The following is an 18314-nucleotide window of genomic DNA, read 5'->3' on the forward strand; positions in this document are numbered from 1 at the left end:
AGGAATGCAGGATGCTTTCCACCTTCAAATTTTAACGTGGACAATATTTTTTCTTCTGCTTTGAAGTCTTTGAAAGAAATGTAGAGAGACAAAGCAAAAGCCACATGGTAATTATTGGGAAATAATAGAAGATGACTTGTAAGATTGTTGTCCCATTCTATGGTTCTTTGCTCAGGTTGTGTGAAAACATTTGGGAAATGGCAGAGTAAATTAAGGTCCTGGAACAGTGGATTAAAACCTGTGCAAGTAATTCTCCTGATGTGAACAATCACTTTGACTTTATTCAGTCAAATAATGAGCCTGTTTTAAAATTCACTGAAAGAAATGGGAATCTTAGGGCTTCCAGCATTAGGCTAAAAATAACTGTCAGTGTGAAAAAGAAAGTTAAGAAAAATTGCTTTTCTGTATTACAAACACCAGGCTTTTGGGAAGTAAAATTTTGTAGTGCATTTCTCATGGTTCATAGTGTGCATTGTTGTGAAAGTTTTAGTTTTCTGAGATTAGATGTCAACCAGGATGGGATCTCATTTTTATTCCTTATTTTATCATGTGGGTAATCCAGAGAGCAGGAGCTCAATTGTGGGTGTTGTAGATGTATTGGCAGAGCCCCTGTTTTGAACAGGTCACTAACAGGGTAAGGCAGACAAAAGGTGTTATCTCCATTTCATGTGGAGAACAGGGGCAAGGAAGAAGGAGTTGAAGCCAGAATTTCAGCCATGATACCAAAATGATGTAAGTTCTAATATTCTGGTATCCTTCATATGTCAGGCCAGCAGACAGTAATTTTTCAATTCACAGGAGTTTTAAAAGCCCTAATTTTTCCTTGATTGAAAGGAAATTGCTTGTTAAGTAGAGAAAAGTTGAGTTATCCCTCAGCTTCAAAGGTGTGGTGGTTTGGGCTGGGCCTTCCTTGGTGACCAGTTTGTAGCCAAGGAAGGGTCCAGATTTACCCAGTATTCCCTACGATTTTTACGTAAGCCAGACTATAAGAAGAAAGGAGGAGAGGCCTTCGCTCTGTTTCCTTCCGGCGGCTCGGAGGTGCAGGTTCCCTGCTGTTGAGTCTGCCGTGTTGGGGAGCGAGGCCTGGTGAGGCCTTGTTGACCTTGGGAGATGGAGGTTGCCGGCGATGTTCCTTTTCCCTTCCCCCTTCCCTTTCCCCTGTGAAATTGTATATATATTTCAATTGTATATAACTGCAATATAGGTGTAAATATATTTATATATATCACTTTAGCTGTCTCTCTCTCGTTTCGGGTTTTCTTGGTTGTCTTTTCTCCCTCTTCTCCCTGAGGTTTGGCGGTGGGGGGGGACTTCTCGTGGTAAGGTTTGGAGACTTGGCAGGGAGCCAGCTTCAAACCATATCAAAAGACTTGGTATTAACTGACCAAACTTAGATTGCAGAAATTTCTACATACTTTTCCCATCGTCAGTGGTCTTCTGATAAAAGGGAAACAAGTCTTGCAGTGCCACATAGACTGGAACAGTATTTCCTCAGAATAAATGTAAATATTGGTGCTGTAACTGTTGTTTCCATCAGAATGACAGCAGGATATTTACCTGACAGACACATAAGTCACTCTTCAGCAAGTGTATTATGGAAGAGCTTGCAGGTGCCAAAGCTCCTTTGTAGGGGAAGTTCTTGCCCTTTTGTGGTGTTTATTTTGGAAAGAGTTCTTTGCTTTCACCCAAGGTTGAGATAAATCTGCTTTTGTTCGTTGTGAAAAGGAGGTGCTCGTGTTCATACAAGACACAGTTATTGATTTAGGTTTGTGTGAAATATAAGCAGGAAGGGGTGAAAAAAACTTCCTCTCCCCCTGAGGCATTCCAGGATGGCATCAGGTACAGCAGCAATTTAGCTGTGACACCTGGACTTAGTGGGATTTAAAGCCTCTGCCCTCCCCTTTCTTGTCTTGTGCCCCTTTTTGCTCCACACAAGCAAACAGAGCCCGCTGGGCGGTGCCCAGGAACAGCTCTGGGGCAGTGGGGCTGCTCAGCTCCTGCCTCACTGCAGCTTTGGAACAGGGAAAGACAGGAGGATGCTCCATGAGAGACTTTATTCGTTCAGCCACTCTGGTCAGAGAACAAAGGAAACCTGCTTTTTGTCTAATAAGGACTGAAGGGAAGGAAGAGACAATGCCACTGTTAGAATTCTCTCACTAATTGCCCAGAAAGTGAGAGAAAACCCCAGACAGTCACAGTTAAGGGGAAAAAAAATCTCAGGAAGCTAATGAGGAGATAGAAAAATATTTTCTAATCATGCTCACTGAAGGAATCTGGCCCTCTGACATCTCCCAGTGTCTCTTGCATTATAAGGGAGAGTTGAGGGACAGCTTCATAGAAAGGAAACTGTTCTGTAATTGTATTTATTGAAAAAGTAAATACACTCCTGCACAGCAGAGCATGTTAGACAGTACGACATTCATCATGCTATGATACTTTGTCTTTTCTACTGTAATATTAGTTCCCTCCTTATATTTGAAGGATAAAATTCAACCAATATTACAATATATTACAACTTCCCCCATTCTTGCAATGGCACCTGCTGAATACTTGGGAAGAGACTTTCTGAATAAGTGAGAACTCCTAAACGAGTTATAGCAACATTTTGCTTTGGGAAATGAATGTAATAAGAGCAATAAAATAACCTCAGATACACTTTGGGAGGTTTATATCAGCAGTATTCAGTTTTTATACAACAGTGAAAAAGAGTCTGGTTTCCAGCCACTCCCCCTGTGCTCAGTGTGTGGTGATAGAGCTGCAGCAGCTGAAAGCTCTGCCCTTCTTCCTGCTGTCCTGCTCCAGCTGCAGTTCCACTCCACTCAGTTTGTGTAGGCTTCTGGATTTGTGTAAAGAAAACTAAGAATGAAAAACAGACAAGAATGTCATCAATCTCAGTCCCCAGATCCCAGCTGAAGATAATGGAGGTCACACAGAGTATCAGTGAGGACTGGCAGGGGCAGCTCTGACGTAGCTGGGATGAGCTCAGAGCTCTCCAGGCCTGCATCACGAAGGATTAACTAATCAGGGAGTCAATATTTGTTTATTTGGAATATCAAACACTTCTAAGGTTTGATGAAAATTCTGGCTTGTGTTACATCCCTTTGATCTCCTTCTCTAGGGAAATACTGTCTTCTACATTCAGCATTTTAACTAAGCACATGTATCTTTTTACTTTAGCATCAATAAGCATCTCTTCAAAACTACAGGCTGATTTCTCAACAATTGCATAACAGGTTTCCACACTAATGCATAAAAACCATTGTTTGTTATGTAAGCAGATATAAAAATCTACAGGTTAGTCCAATAATTGTAAGCAGCACTTTGTGACATCCCTAAAATACAGTTTGTTCAGAAATGGGAAAAACCTTGTTTGTAACTTCTTGCCTTTAATTTCAGCATAGTATAAGTGAGTGAATTTTGTTCATTATAGAATTCCTGCTTCTACCACAGTGGTTATTTAGATTTAATATCTGAGCCTGACTGTTTGATGAAGGCAAAGTGAACAAATTGATTACCGTTGTTTATTCTAAATCACTTGAAACCTTTTTCAACGATTTTTTCATTAGAAACATGAAGCTTGATGTATGCAATTTATACCTGATTTTGGTGATAACAGCAATGGGCACATGAGCATGGGCATCACACCCAGACAGGCACATGTGTGGTGGTGATAAATGTGGTGAAACAGAGCTACGTGATAAATTGTGTACCCATGTGATGAGCTAATGGATTATGCACCTTTGACTTCTTCCCCTGCCCCCTGCCTATGAATCCATCTCTCCCAGGGCTTCTATGACACCTCAAACACAGCTGCCATTACAATAAAAAGAATGTAGGCTTCCTTTAGAGTGCTCCTTTCCTCCTGTACTGGAGGCAGCATTTCATCTCCACTCACACCCCCCAGCAGAGGAGAGGAAGAGTCAGTGCAGGGACAGCCTGATTAGATGTGAAAGTGTCACATCTCTGGATGTGGTTAACATGTGAGTCCTCAAGGTTACAAACTGAAGTCTCAGCCACCAGAAGGGAACAATTCCCAGCTTCCTAACGCAACCAGGACCATTCTTCTAATTAGACAATCACTGTGATTTTCAATCATAAAGTATTTATGGATAAAAAACATTTTTTAAAAGGACTAAAAGGACTACTAGAATAGTCAGCATTCTACAGACAGGAAAATTCAAACTATAATGTCAATCAATGTATTCTGAAAGTCCTTCCAATTAATGTCTTGAAGGTTTTCTGTAACACACCACAATACTGTGTGTTCTGTAGCCATTATGTATAAGATTTGGTTTGCAACTGAATGTCACGGATTTCTGATTTTGTAGTGGGAAACCTATATTGAACTTGGATTTGTGGTTATATCACAGAAATCTACACGTTTCTCCAAAGGAAATGTGTAGTTTGTGTTAATAAATGAGTGTCAGTTACCAGAATAACCATTATGGTTATTATGAGATCATAGCAGTTCCTGTGCTTGGATAGAAGTAAGTAAACTTTTGCCAGTGATTTTGCTTGAAATGTAAGAGCAGATTAAGAACAAACCTTTCACTGCATCTGCAGCCTAATTCTCACATAACTCACTGTATTGCATCTCTGACTCCCACTTTGAAAGGTAAGAAGAACAGACTAGCTGTATAGTCTGTTCAAACCTTTTCCAAACCTTTCTTCCACCACCAAACCCTGTTTTAGTGTGGACGTTCTCTCTTCATTATTATGTTTTTAAAGCTATATGAAGTGGGTTTGAGGAGTGTCTACAAATGCCTGCATATTCTGTCCAGCTGAAATTTGCTCCATTTTAAATCATTATGTGCCAAAGGACTTCTTGGCTAGAGAAAGAAAAAATCCTGGTTTTTAATAAATGATAAGGACCATACAGTTTACATGGCAATACATGTATTTTTACAGATAAAACTGTATAAAAGCATTTTGCAATGTACTTGGCACTAGCCTAATAAAAACTAATTCTTCCTTACTCTAACTGTAAACATTCTTCCAAAATTAAATTTTGTGTTATTGGGCAATAATCTTCTTGGAAAACGTGATGACTTGTAAGAACAACAGATCTATGCACTTTTCATTCTCATGTCCGTGCCTTTATCTGTCTCCCCAGAAGCAGGTACCGTCTAAAAATGGGCTAATTTAAAACCACCAACAGATACTTATTTTTTGCTTTGCCTAACTTTTTGTGATTTTAATTTCTAAATATGAATTCATCTTAACATAATGTTTTGTGTGTAGCACATGCACAGCACACACTACAGCAGATGTCTGCAGAGCAAGAGTTACTGACTCTGGCTGTAGAAATTCCATATGGTTAAAAAAAAAGAGAATCGAATTTTGTAGTTTTTCTTCCAGTAGCAAGAACTCTTTGTTGCACTCCATGGCCAGTGCCACATAAATATGGAAAAAATAGCAATTGCAGCTGGACTGAGCTTCCAGATGAATAGCTTAGCCAGCTGCAAAGTCACGACCTCAGCTGCTTTCCAGGGTCTCCTGTATGGCTCTGACTCTTGTCTGCAGAATGTTTCTTAATCCTTTTAACCACAAAATATTTTAAAAAACACCCCAAACAGTAACATATCAGCACTGGATGAATACCTTGTTTGTTATGTAAAATAGTTGGTATCTAATATGTCTTAAATAAGAAATAAATTTGCCTTGACATAAATAGGATTCTTGCAGACCTGATGTAAAAAGAATTTCTGAGGAATAGCAATATTAAGCATGCCATGTGCAGGTAGGATTGCAATGCAATAATTCCAATGTGTCCTACAATGGGTCTGGTAAATAATTAAAAAGAAAAGATGTAGTAACAATAAGGTAAAAAAAATCAGGAAGTTAAAATCTGTAGTTCCACAAACCTGACTGTGCAGTGACCTTCACAATTCTAACTGGACTCAAATGTCTTCCTGCTTTGGTTTATCCACATGCAGTGACTTTTGGAGCAATAATGTAGAAGCACTTGTATACTTCCTAATTAAAGAAAGGTGGGAAAAATATAATTACTTGATTCTATGCAAGAAACTCACAGTCCAGGCCACCAGGAATGCTCAGGTCATGGCTCTGTTTGTTCTACTCTCATTTAAATGAGATGCAGCGAAGGAGCTCATGGGCTGCAGGGTTGGACCATTGGTCTGATGTTGCACGTGAGGAAAGTAGGTGCAGTGTAAGAAAACCAGAAAAAGATTTCTCAAGATTTAATTTTAGGCGTTTAAAATTCGTGGCTTTTGTGTTATTTCAAATGGATCAGTATTAGTGTTCAATCTGAGAGAAAAAGAGGATTATGTACAATCCACAACCTATTGAAAAAATGGACTTTCTCAGCTTGCCATTGTGCAGAATTGATTCTCAGCAAAACCTGTGCACCACTGAAGTCCAGAACATTCCCAGTCCAGAGCTGTGGGTTTGAGGTTTTCCACAGTATTTTGGGATGTTCAGACACAGTTACTGGCGTTCTAGTCTGTTACCTTAAAGACAGAGGGAGGGTGCACCACATGGTATCCCAAAGGATGTGTAACTTCAGAATCTAAATAATTATTTAGAAGCTTTTACTTTAGTATAAATTAATTTATGATACCTGTACATAGAGTTCTGAACAAGTACTTTGCAGTGCTGTAAACTTCAGCAATAAATTCAGCATCATTTGGGCTATCATGAGACATGATAAGATTGTTTTGGAAGAGCTGGAAAATGAGAATGTTGGAATTGTAAAATCAAAAGAAGGTCAGTTCTTTCAATTTCTTAAGCTTTGAGTTAGGCTTACAACTCCCATTATTATTAGCAGATCTGAGAAGCTGAATCCAGCCTCATCTCATTTACTGTGCACAGTCCCGGGAAAATGCTGTGATAATAAATGCTTGCTTCTTTAGTCTCTACTTTATTTTTTTTATTTTAATCTTATAGAAATAGAAAGAAATCAAGATGAAATGGTAAGATTTCTATCAGTGTTGATGTTGCAGGTCCATTTGTTGTCCCAAGCAATTTGAAATATTGCTGTCAAAATGCAAGTTATGTTTAATAAAGATTAATGCAAAGTTATGTATCCTTCTGCTAAAATATTAAATACAGCAAAACTAAATGGTTCAACAACTAGTGAATGGACCCTGAACTGCACGTGGAGTTAATGATAGTTCTTGTCTCAAATGCACTTTGCAGTATAAGACAGCAGTGATGGTACATTAATTTTGGAGAGTAAGAGAAAGGTTCTGGAACAGTGGGAAAAGTTTAATTGCACGGGTATCAAAAGCAAATTTCGCCATGAAGTCGTGGACCCTGCAGAAATAATTGACAGTTTGAACTGTCACTTCACAAAATCCTTGTCAAAGGATTATAGCCATACATGCTTGTAGGCAACAAAGAGAAGTTAAACTCTGGTTAAAATGAGGAAACACACACAAAAAGACACAGGTTTTATTATTTAGAGCAAAAGTAATTTAGGGTTTTATTTTTTCCTTTCTGCTGAGAGTCATCTCTCTAAAAGGAAAAAATCTTTTGTGTAAGGATACAGATAAAATTTCAGTAGAAATAACTTGAATACTGACCGAGGCACATCCATCAAAGGACTGTACCCTGCAGGATACAATCAAAATAAACAAAACAGCAATTTGTAAGGGTAACAGCCTATCCTTTATGAGAGCATCAGACTTTCAAATAGGCCTCACTTCAGCCTCAACAATTGTTGGAGCTGCTTTTCTAGAGAGGCTGACTTTGCAGGCAGCTTAAGGGTGTGAATTGTTGGCTTTGAGAACTTACACAGTGAGGAAGTGGTGTGCAGAGATATTACAAAACAGCTGGAAAAAATTCTCTTACCTTTTGGTGTATTTCCACTTTTTGGGAGGCTTCGAGCCACGGATAAACACCCTCAGTGTGAGAAGTGCAGATCTCTGGGAAGAGAAAATTACTGAAAGACAACTGAGCCCCTGCCTGTGCTGCCCCTGCTCCACTGCACCAGCTGGAGTTTGGAATTCCCTTATGGACAGAAGGAATCAACTTCTAAAGTTGGTGCTGGCTTTCAGTGGTGAAGCAGGGGGATGATGAGGAAGCAATAATTTTCAGTGTCAAATTATAAAAAATCAGTAATGCTTTCAGTTGACATGCTGAATTCCATCACTTCGAAGAGCCTAGATTTAAAACTTTTTAAAACACATTTTTCGTAGTGGAAGTGTCCAACTCTTGCTTTAGAAACTTCTCTATCTTTGATGCATATTTAAGTAGGGCTTAGGATGCCACAACAGCAAGAAGCAGGAAACAGTCTAAAGCCTCTTTCCAAAACATGGGAGTTGTGAGAACTGCAGAATTAAGAAAGTATTTACTTTTATTTTTAATCTCCACATGATGCAAAACCTGATTCTGAGGTTGAAATCTCATCCTTATGGCAAATATATGTAGGAATTTCCATGCTGAAGCTACAAATTATTAAGAAATCAATTGAATTCTTTTAGAATTCAGGATGTTTATTTGCTGTCATAGTGTCATGTGCCAGATATGTACATATTCTTAAATTATCATAATGATGCACTCAGTGTATATATGACAAATGCAAATAGTGACAAATAAAGGTGGTTGGTATTTTAGCAAAACCCTCTGAATTCAGGAAACATTGAGAATTGGCGAAACAACTGAGGAATTGTGATAAACATTGCTTTTCTCTCCTATAGGTAAAAGAAAATTGGTAATCAGAGTCTAAAAAAACCTCACAGTCTCTTGCCCATGTTTGAAGAGTGTTGGCATTTAAGAGTCCTCTGGCATAAGCATTCTGTCCTTTGAGAAATACATTTTTATCTACAGCACTCCATTTTCTTCTCATGCCTTTTTTAAGCCTCTGTCTGACTGAGAGTGAGTGCCCTGTGTTTGGGTTGACTTTGTGTGGTGTTGAGTGCATGGCACCTCAATTCCCAATCACTCTTGGAAAGAGGTACATTTTATAGTCACATCTCAGCCTTGTATATGGCAACAGGAAAATTAAAAATATTCTTTTCCTGTGCATGGAAAGAGGAGCAGACCCAGAGGCAGTGGTAGCTCTTGCTAATAGGCCACCAGTAACACAGATACACTGAGACTCAAAGGAATGTCTGGCCACCTAATTAACCTCCCTCCACTATCCAGATTTGAAGCAAAAGGTAGAATTAACAAACGATTTAGGGCAGGTAAGCCCTATTAGTCTCTTGGTATAGGTCAGGTAGGGCTGACTAATTGTGAGAAATGCACTTTAATTGCTGTCAGTCAAGTTGGAGAACTTTGTGATAAACCAACTTTTTTTTTTGGCTTCCATGCTTTAATGGCAGCTATTGTAGCACCAGCTGCCATCACTGGCCCTTGTGTAGGCAGACATTTCTGCTTCTGGGTGAATTGAAGATTTAAAAGCAGCAGGGTGGCAGTAAGCAAGTCTGCTGGTAACAGTCCCATGGTCAGAGCCACTGTATGGCTGGAAAGGAAAGCTTCACAACCCCTCCTGGCTCTGCAGGCAGGCCCCTGTTTCAGACAGGAGGAGCAGTTGCTGATCTAGGATGCAAACACTGAAGAGTTGCTTCCTCCCAGGTAGCCATGGAAGTGCTGGTTTTTCACTGGTTTTTCACTCCCCCTTCCACTGGAAAGACAAAGGAGGAGCTGCAGGTGGAGGAGGAGCTGATGTGGGAGATGGGCTGAAGGGATGCAAGAGCTGCCCAAGTAACAGCCCTAAGAGCTTCACCCCAAACCTGTCTGGCTTTCTGTCAGGAAATATGTAATTAAGAGGTGTGTTAATTGGGGTTAAGCAGGCACAAGTGGGGATAGATTTGATCTGATGAGGGAGACCAGCAGCAGCAACAGAAATCAAAGAATTGGTGTGGGCTGAGAGACTCGTGGCCAGCACGTCCTGTTAAATGGTGCAGCTGTTTGCTGTTGGCTTTTACAGCATGGTTACCATTTGTTGTGATTTTCCTTTAAGTAGCAAACAAAGAAATTAGATAATTAAGTTTTAAATACAGGGTTTTTTTGAAAGGATCCTAGGTGTGTTGAAAGGATCCTAAAGGTGCTGTTGGGCTCTCCTACTGTGTCCCCAAGCAGGTACAGCAGTCTGGTTTTATATGTGCTTTATATATGTCATAGAAGGGAGAAAGACTGACAAACGAATGCATGTCTATATATGAAACTAATTCTGTGGTTTGGATACAAGTCAGCAGATTGGTGAATATTTCTGCTCTGGTTTGCTTTGCTGGTCTCTCCAGTGCCTGTGTGCTGACTGTCCTGGAGTGCTGACTTTTGACCCTGTTTGGAATTCGCTGTCTGGAGGGAGCCACTGCTATTTTGTGTTTAATTCAGGTGCAGCTTGTCCTTGCTGAAGATAGGCTCTTATTCCTTTTCCTGTTTGGTCTCGGTTTGTCCCCTCAGTCTTAAATGTGGAAATACATGTTTTTCTTTGAAAAGGGCAAACTTAATACTTTACTGGTTTAGTAGCCATGTCATCATTTTATTGCTAAGAAAATGATTTTCATATTTCTGCAGAAGGTGAGATGCTAAATGTGAACATAGAAATATTTTTTCTTTTTCCTGCATGTATCTTACTGAGAAAACTTCTGTTCTTTTGGTGCTATTTTGACTACTGTATGTGTAAAAATATCTTATAGCAAATAAGCTGATTGTGTGATAGTTTGTCTCAGCAAACAGAACAAAAATCTGCCTGTTTTGTTGGGGAAACTTTGTGGTTGTTTAGAACCAATTAAAAGTATCTTATGTTTTTTATCTTGTGAGTTAATATATTTTTAGTAACTTCCATTGTCAGGTTTGACAATGGCTAGTTACTGGTCAGCTGTATATAAACATTGAGATTACTCTTAAACAACTTTTGTTGCCTTGAAATACGATAAGCAAGTAAAGTTATGAAATCAAGGTACCTGAAATAAGGTACTTCACAGACATTTACTGCTATTCCAGCAACATACAAGTCATACTTGTCTCAGGAAATATTTCTAAGTGAAGTTTAAATTCCTTAGAAGGAAGGTAAGTTAAGCATGTGCTGTGAAGGGTATTGAAGTCTTACTTTGTTTAAGAACTATCCCAGTTCTAAAGCAGAACACATTTCATGTGATTAGAGAAGAGTGGTAAAGTACAAAAGTCTTTCTTCCAATGGTATTTTGGCCCTTATTACCTATAGCATCCTATCAATTGCCTTTTTTGAAAGTATGTTAGATAAAAATTATGAGGTTTTTATTTACTTACAGTTCTATTCCTCCCGAGTGAGTGTAACACTCTGCAGGAACAGGTTTATTGTCAGGTTCTAATTTAATCACATAATACATCAATTTATCCCTAGAGTTGTTGAAATAAAACAAATTTAGAAAGACATTTTTGCCTTGAATATTCTATTAAACCTGTCTTCTGGCTTTATTGCTCAAAAATGTCTTTCAGGCAGACAGTTAAAAATGCAGGTATTCATTTTGTTTTCATTTACACTTAAAAGTGCACATTCTGTCCATGAATGGAGTGTTACTTCAGCAGCTCACAGTGATAGGCTAATTCTGTGGAACAGATCATAGACTTGAAAATGGAATAGAAAAAAGAAAACTCCAGAAAGAGAGAGTTGACCAGAGGTGCTGGGAGGGGTCTTGGGCTCTGCAAATTCTTCCAGAGCAGCCAGAGCTGAGGCAGGAGCCTGGTGCTGCTCTGGGGGGGGCTGTGCTGTCCCCTGGCTGCTGTTCAGCAGTCACAAACCTCCAGAGAAACAGCAGAATGCCACTGCTTTTTGCCAGCATAAGATAACAGCTTTTTGTTACTGGAACTCTGCTGGAATGCTTTTCTTTCCTTTTTCCTTAACAGTCTAAAATGTTCCAGGATCTAGTTTAAAACTTATTAAAGTTTTGCAGTGGGGGATACCACGTGTGTCTCTCTGCTTCTTCTGGCAGAGCCTTTCTCACCAGCTGTTCAAAAGGTTCAAAAATACGTTTTTTTTCCCTCTCTCGTTGCTTGTCAGTCAGAGGCAAAAACGATTAGTAAACAGTAACTTCTGCCATTAAAATTGGAATTTGAATCTCACATTGGTTGCCAAAGTCAGTTTTCAAATCTGTACTTTGAGTAGTAGCAAATTTCTTGGTAATTAAACCTGCAGTAATGCAAGAAAATACTTCAAACCACTGTTATCAACTTCTGTAACTTTGCAGTAAATGCCTTCATTATGTGATGTCAGTAGGAAGTCAGTCTGCATTACAGTAAATAACTGGTTTCTTGCTCCAGCTGGACTTTATTTTGTATGTGAAGAGGTAGTTTGCCAGCCAGTGGGAGCAGGGAGAAGCCTTGGGAAGCTGTTCTTCCCTGTGGGTGTGACTGTGCTTGTCATGCCCTGTTTGCCTCTGAAACAAAACCACCCTGCTTTGCACAAGGAGCTGGAGAGGGGGATTCTCACTAAGGCCAATCCATTTATAATCCAAATGTGTGCTCAGTGCAGGTTACAAGGGCTGAAAACTTGGCCCCAACGTGACACTTGAGCCTTTTATCTCTGGAGCACAGATGACCTGGGCTGGAACCACAGTTCTGGGGTCAGACAGGAAGGAAGTTAACCCCTGACAGTAGTTTTGGAGAAAGAAGGACAATATCTGCCTTGCTTAGTGACAATCAGGAGATTTAAGGAAAAATTGACACTCTGGGGAGTGCTGTTTACCCTTTAAAATGCTGACACAGATATGTTTAGGTAGCATGCAACACTTGCTCATCTTGTTACTAAAGCAACTGTTTGAATAGCATTAATCAAATATTGCCTTAAAATTCTTAGGTCTTTCACAAACTAGTTAAAGCAAACATTATGGAATGAAAATGATATTGTACAAATACTTTATTGCTCATCAGTGTAATTTACATGGCCTAGTTTGTATTTATTTCAGAAAGCATGATCTTTTACTTTCAGCAACTTTGGCTGCTTATGAGGTCTTTCAGGCTTGGAGGGCATCTCTATAAATGTAATTTACTCATTTGTCTGATTGCAAACCAATGAAGACAGCAGGGTAATGCTATTGATTACTTAAACCTGTGTTTAAGAAGTGTGTTTAAATTAAGTAGTCTTTCCTCAGGAAGACAATTCTTGTATCTGGTATTGAGTGAATATGTAAGCAGGTAGAGAAGATGTGCAATGGTTTCACTGGTGTAGGCACGGACATGGTGTAAATTTTGTTTTCTTTCAAGTTCTTGTAGCTGTAATTTGTGAGGCTATAAAAATTTGTTCTAAATTAGATCAGTAGTGTGTAGTCAACAGTTCACTGACTCAAAATTCAGCCTGGACTGAGCACAGGGTATAACATCAATTTGCAGAGAGAGGTTTTAAAATGTATGGTTAAGCTCCCTGACCTTTGTATTTGCAACTGTAAAATCTTTTCCTGCCTTCAATACACACACACATGAAATGATAGAATGCATACTATTAACCAAAACAGATGGGCAAGAATTGAACAGACTTATTCTGATATTTTTTATCCCTTCCAAACAAGCTTTGAATTGACTTGCTGAACAATTTTTGGGGGTGTGTTCAGCAAATTGAAATTAGGTTTCCGTCTACTTCCAATAGTGTATTTTTTTCTCCCTCTTCTTTATTGGGAAGCTCCTGCACTAAACTGAAGACACATTTAGGAGCTGCCATTCTATAATTGCTGTAGGAGAAGACTGTTGGAATAACATTGTTTATATTAAGAACTAGAGTGCATATGTGAAATAGTTAAAATTCATTGTAGACAGAGTAAGTTATGTATTTAGTCATTCTTGCACAGAGAGATGGTTTGGATACACATATGGTAGTGTAGACAGAGCAGCCTGTTCAGTAGATTTTTATTATCCATCTCCTTTCTTTATTCCTTTAAATGGAGCAAATGTTCCCTTACCTGGCAGGTAACATTCAGTAGGTTCACCACTTTTATCAAGTTAGGAAAACAAGATGCTGTTAGTGAATTTTACAGTATGTGCACATAACCTGCTTTTCTGTTAATTTGGGACAGGAAAGGTAATCAGAATTCGAATTTGCCAAAACTCACTGTTGGGACTTGCACTTAAAAGCCCTAAAACTTCCATACACCTCTACAGTTCTGCCTTTAAAATGGTTGGCAAGTTTAATCACCAACTAGAATTGATTTTGCAGCTCAGATGGGACCAACGTGTGGCTGCAGCTTCCTCTCGGATCTCCCTGGGAAAGGAGCCTCTGTGGCTCTGAGTTTTAGCAGGGTGGAAAATACCCAAGCGTGTCTGAAGTAGAAGTCTCCAAGTTGTTCTGTCCCAAGTGCATGTAATTGAAATAGCTCAGTTGTAAATAAACTGCTGTAGTTAGCTCTGTTCCTCAGTCTTTGCAGTAAGTGGCACTAACAGAGTTATCAGATGTGTTGATCTCTTTATAGCAACAAAGTAGATTTCCCGTAACATCTTGTTCTGTGCTTGTTTACTGTACTTCCCATTTTTTAAAGAGGACAGACCTCATTGAAAATGCTACAGCCTTGCAGGAAAATACATCTTACTTGAGATATGATAAACTTTTTTGGCTTCAGACTATTTGAGGTCATTATTAATTGTTCCTTTGGTAGTTTACTGACACAGCTGGAAGCATAAACATCGGCATTTTTCAGTAACTTTTAGCAGTTGCCTTGTCTAACACTCTTTTTCATCCTTTTCCCTCAAATGAACAAAAGAGAATACTATTTGGACAAGCCCTGATAAATCAATAACTTAGTGCAGTTAGTTACACTTATTTAGTGCAGTTAATATTAAGAGCTTGTAGGAGTTTCTTTGTATTTACTTCTTTATTCCCCCATCAGCCATTAAAGAACATTCTCATTTTCCACATGAAAGCTTCAGGAGCAATTTCACAGCACAGACCCAACAAACTGAACACCACAAGATTAACTGACTGTACTACCTTGCATTGCTGGTTTGGCCCTGCCTGTAGGATTTAAATGTGCACTCCCCTTCTGAACAAACATAAACAATTTAACTACATCCCAAATGCTTCATAGAGACAGTCTCTTCAATTTCTTCCATTTCTAGATTGCACATTCAAAGTAATTTCTCTTAAATTAAATGTCATTTGGTTGTATTAGAATAACCAGAACAACTTCAGCTTTTAATAAGGTTATTTTAGACTAAAACTATTGAGGTGGGTTAAAAAAACCCAAACCCAAATATGAATTCTCAAGGCACAGAGAATGGAGGTAGTAGCATTATAAACACGTAATATCCAAACATGCTATATTTTTCAGCCCTGCTAAAATATAAACTGACTTGGAAATTTTGAAACTGGTAAATTAAATAGGAAACAAAATCTTGAATTTGGTTTCATGTCAAACCATGATTGTCTCTTTAAGTCCCCACGAGAAGGCATTCCATTTAAAATGTAATCAAAATTTAATGTAATCAAATACTATAAATGTAAACAGTGCCTGAAATGTTAATCATTGTATGGCAACGCTCATTGTATGGCAACTTTCATTAGATGATCCAGATAAGTAGAATATATCTTTTTCTTCTAGAGAATCTTTTTCAATTTAGTACAAGATCAAAGATAGAGCAGCTACTCAGCCTTCCTAACTTCATTTTGTGAAATAACAGCTTGACTCATAATTACCTTTTCAAAGCACTTGTCCTCGTGTTGCCATTTCTTAGGCCTGCTCTTTATGTGGAACAAATGGGTTTAAACACAACAGTATTGCACTCATTATTTGAAATCCCATTTTGCTGTTTGGGTAGGACTGGAGAGTTACAGTTTCTAATGGCCACTTTGTTTGTTTCCAGATTTTCCATGAATTTACCAGTCTCTTCCTTGCACTGCATGTTTTTCTAACCTTCATACCAAGGCTGCTTTTTTTAAGTAAACTATTGTGACTTCTAACATTGCATCGGTGTTCTTTGCTGTGCTGCTTTGATATTGTCAGGATTCAGTTCAAAAGAATGCCATGAAGCCTTCATTAGGGGAATGTGATACTCAGGCTCTGGGAATTCAGCCAGGGGGAATCAATTGGTGATTTATTCAAAGTGGAAAAGTGTCCTGTAATACCTTGTTTAAATTCACAGATACCAGAGCAGGCTCTGAGATGGACAGGTGGAGAGAGAGCCTGGGCCTGGACTTGGTGTGGTGTTCAGTAAATCCTGGCTTAAGATGTAAATGCTGTTGGTGTTAGGTTGGACTCCAAGGCTGATAAAGCAGGTAGTATTGTGGCTTCAAGGCAAGGCTTCCCAAATGTTGTTGTGCATGTGTGTCTCTCGTGTGGAGGGGGCAGGGCAGGGGTATGAACACGTGTTGTGTGGGTACGAAGGGTGCAGGCAGAGAGTGCTTCAGGTCACCCAGCTGGTGGGAGCAGTAAGTGTGGAAAGAGTCAATGTGCAACTTGCAGGACATTCCTGAGCATGAGGAATAGTAAAATCTGTTGAAAGACCAATTCTTAATAAAGCATATTGCCAGCAACTTAATGGTTATCCTGTGTAATTCAGTATCCACGTTTCAATGAATTATGCCTAAATGACATCTTAGGAAGGATATGGTAGTAATCAAAGGATCAAGAACTAATAATCCTACAGCAATGTTTTAACTGACTAAACAGCTTGCTGTACCTAAACTTATTAGTAACCTGATAAGCATGTAGGTAACTAATTGTAGATACTTAATTATGAAATGTAAACATTAGAATTTGTCTCATAGTTGTCTTTTAAACTGAAGGGATTTCTCTCATCAACATGGGACTGAGTGGAAGGAAAAAAACCCTTTATAATCCACTAGCTGTATTTGTGTATAATTTTATCTGATTTAATCTTGTACTAAACACTGACACTGCTTATGCTGAAACCCAGTTACTGAAAAACACTTTCTTCAAAAGCTGTAGCAAATACATATCAAAGTTGACCACTTTCCCGAGGCACTCTTGGCTGTTTTTGCAGTCCACTCTTGTCTGGGATGCTTCTGGTTGTGCCCTCTGTTTCACCATAGTTAAGAAGAAAGTCGTTGGGTTTTTTATTTTATTTTATTTCAGATGTGATTTCTTCTCTTATCTAACAGAACTGTCTGGGTACGTGCAGAAACCATAATAATGACAGACTGTGTGTTATCAGTTTGATTCTGTTCGGTGTGCTTACCTCTGACAGCATTAACTTTGTCGTTTTCCATGGTACTCAGTGTCTCCAAGTGTCTCTCAGTTGCTATCCACAGGAATTCCAGGTTCTGGTTCGGTTTTACAAAACAAGTGCAAATCTTAGAGGAAAGCTCTGACAGAACAAAGCTGTTTGACTCGTACCTTTTCCCTTCCATACTGTGCTTTCTGCTCTTGTGGGCTCAGTTGCATCTCTGAGCTTCACCCTGCTCTCCCTGGATCACCCTGCTCTCTCCTGGCATCTGGAGAGAGCAAGGACTTCATGGCTCTTGAGTCATGGCCTGTCTGTCTTTGGTAAACAAAGACAACATCAGCTAAAATTGATTTTCGGGCCATTTGGATTTATCTGCTTGGCAAAATAGCATCTATTTGTAATTAGCATTACAAGTACCAGTGAAATGAAGGGAGCCAAGGCAAACAGGAGCTGTGTTCCTGTTCAGCAGGCAGTTGGGTCCAGGACACTTGGCTGTGCTCATAGATGGTGTCAGAGCAGTGTAGCCCAGCCCGCTGTCCAGTAGGCTCTGCTTCCCTACATTAGTTTTCTGTCCCATCCCTCCATGTGTCTGGTTGCTGGTGTAGCTTATGGAGTTGGTTTTCCTGCCAGAGCAGTGTGAGGTACATGGACAGGGCTGGGAACTGGGAATGGAGAGGGTCTGTACACTGGAGCACAGTGTGCAGGTGTGGGAGCAGAACAGGGAACACTGCCCAGATGTCTCTGCAGAGATAATGCTTGGGGTGGGAAGATTTAGGTGAAGCTGGGTCAGGAGGAAAGCAGATGCAGGAAAAAAACCCCTGTGATAGTGCAATGAATTCAGGTTCCTGTGACTGTCAGCAGAAACCTGTGTGTGTTTGTTTTAATGTTGATATTGGTTGTTAAATAATCTTGCTTGAATTTTATAGGTGACTGTTTTATTCATGAGTCTTTATTAAAGTCTAATACTAATACCATCTATTTATATATTTACCTAGATAGATATTTAGAATATCTACATTTAGATCATTAAGCATTATGCCCAATACTACAAAATGCAGCATGCTGAGTCCCTTTGCAATGGTGTTTCTAAGGACCAAGTCAATAGAGAATGTGCTTTCAGCAGTGAGTGTGCTGTTTGCTTTCTATAGGAGATTATGATTTATGATTCAGAAGTGCTCAGAGGACTTTATTATCACCTATGTATATATCTGCTAGTTTTTGTAGTTTGATAATTATTGTATAATGCTGATTCTTTA

The sequence above is a fragment of the Corapipo altera genome, unplaced genomic scaffold, assembly GCF_003945725.1.
Source record: "Corapipo altera isolate COAL_440 unplaced genomic scaffold, ASM394572v1 112, whole genome shotgun sequence".
NCBI lineage: Eukaryota > Metazoa > Chordata > Aves > Passeriformes > Pipridae > Corapipo > Corapipo altera.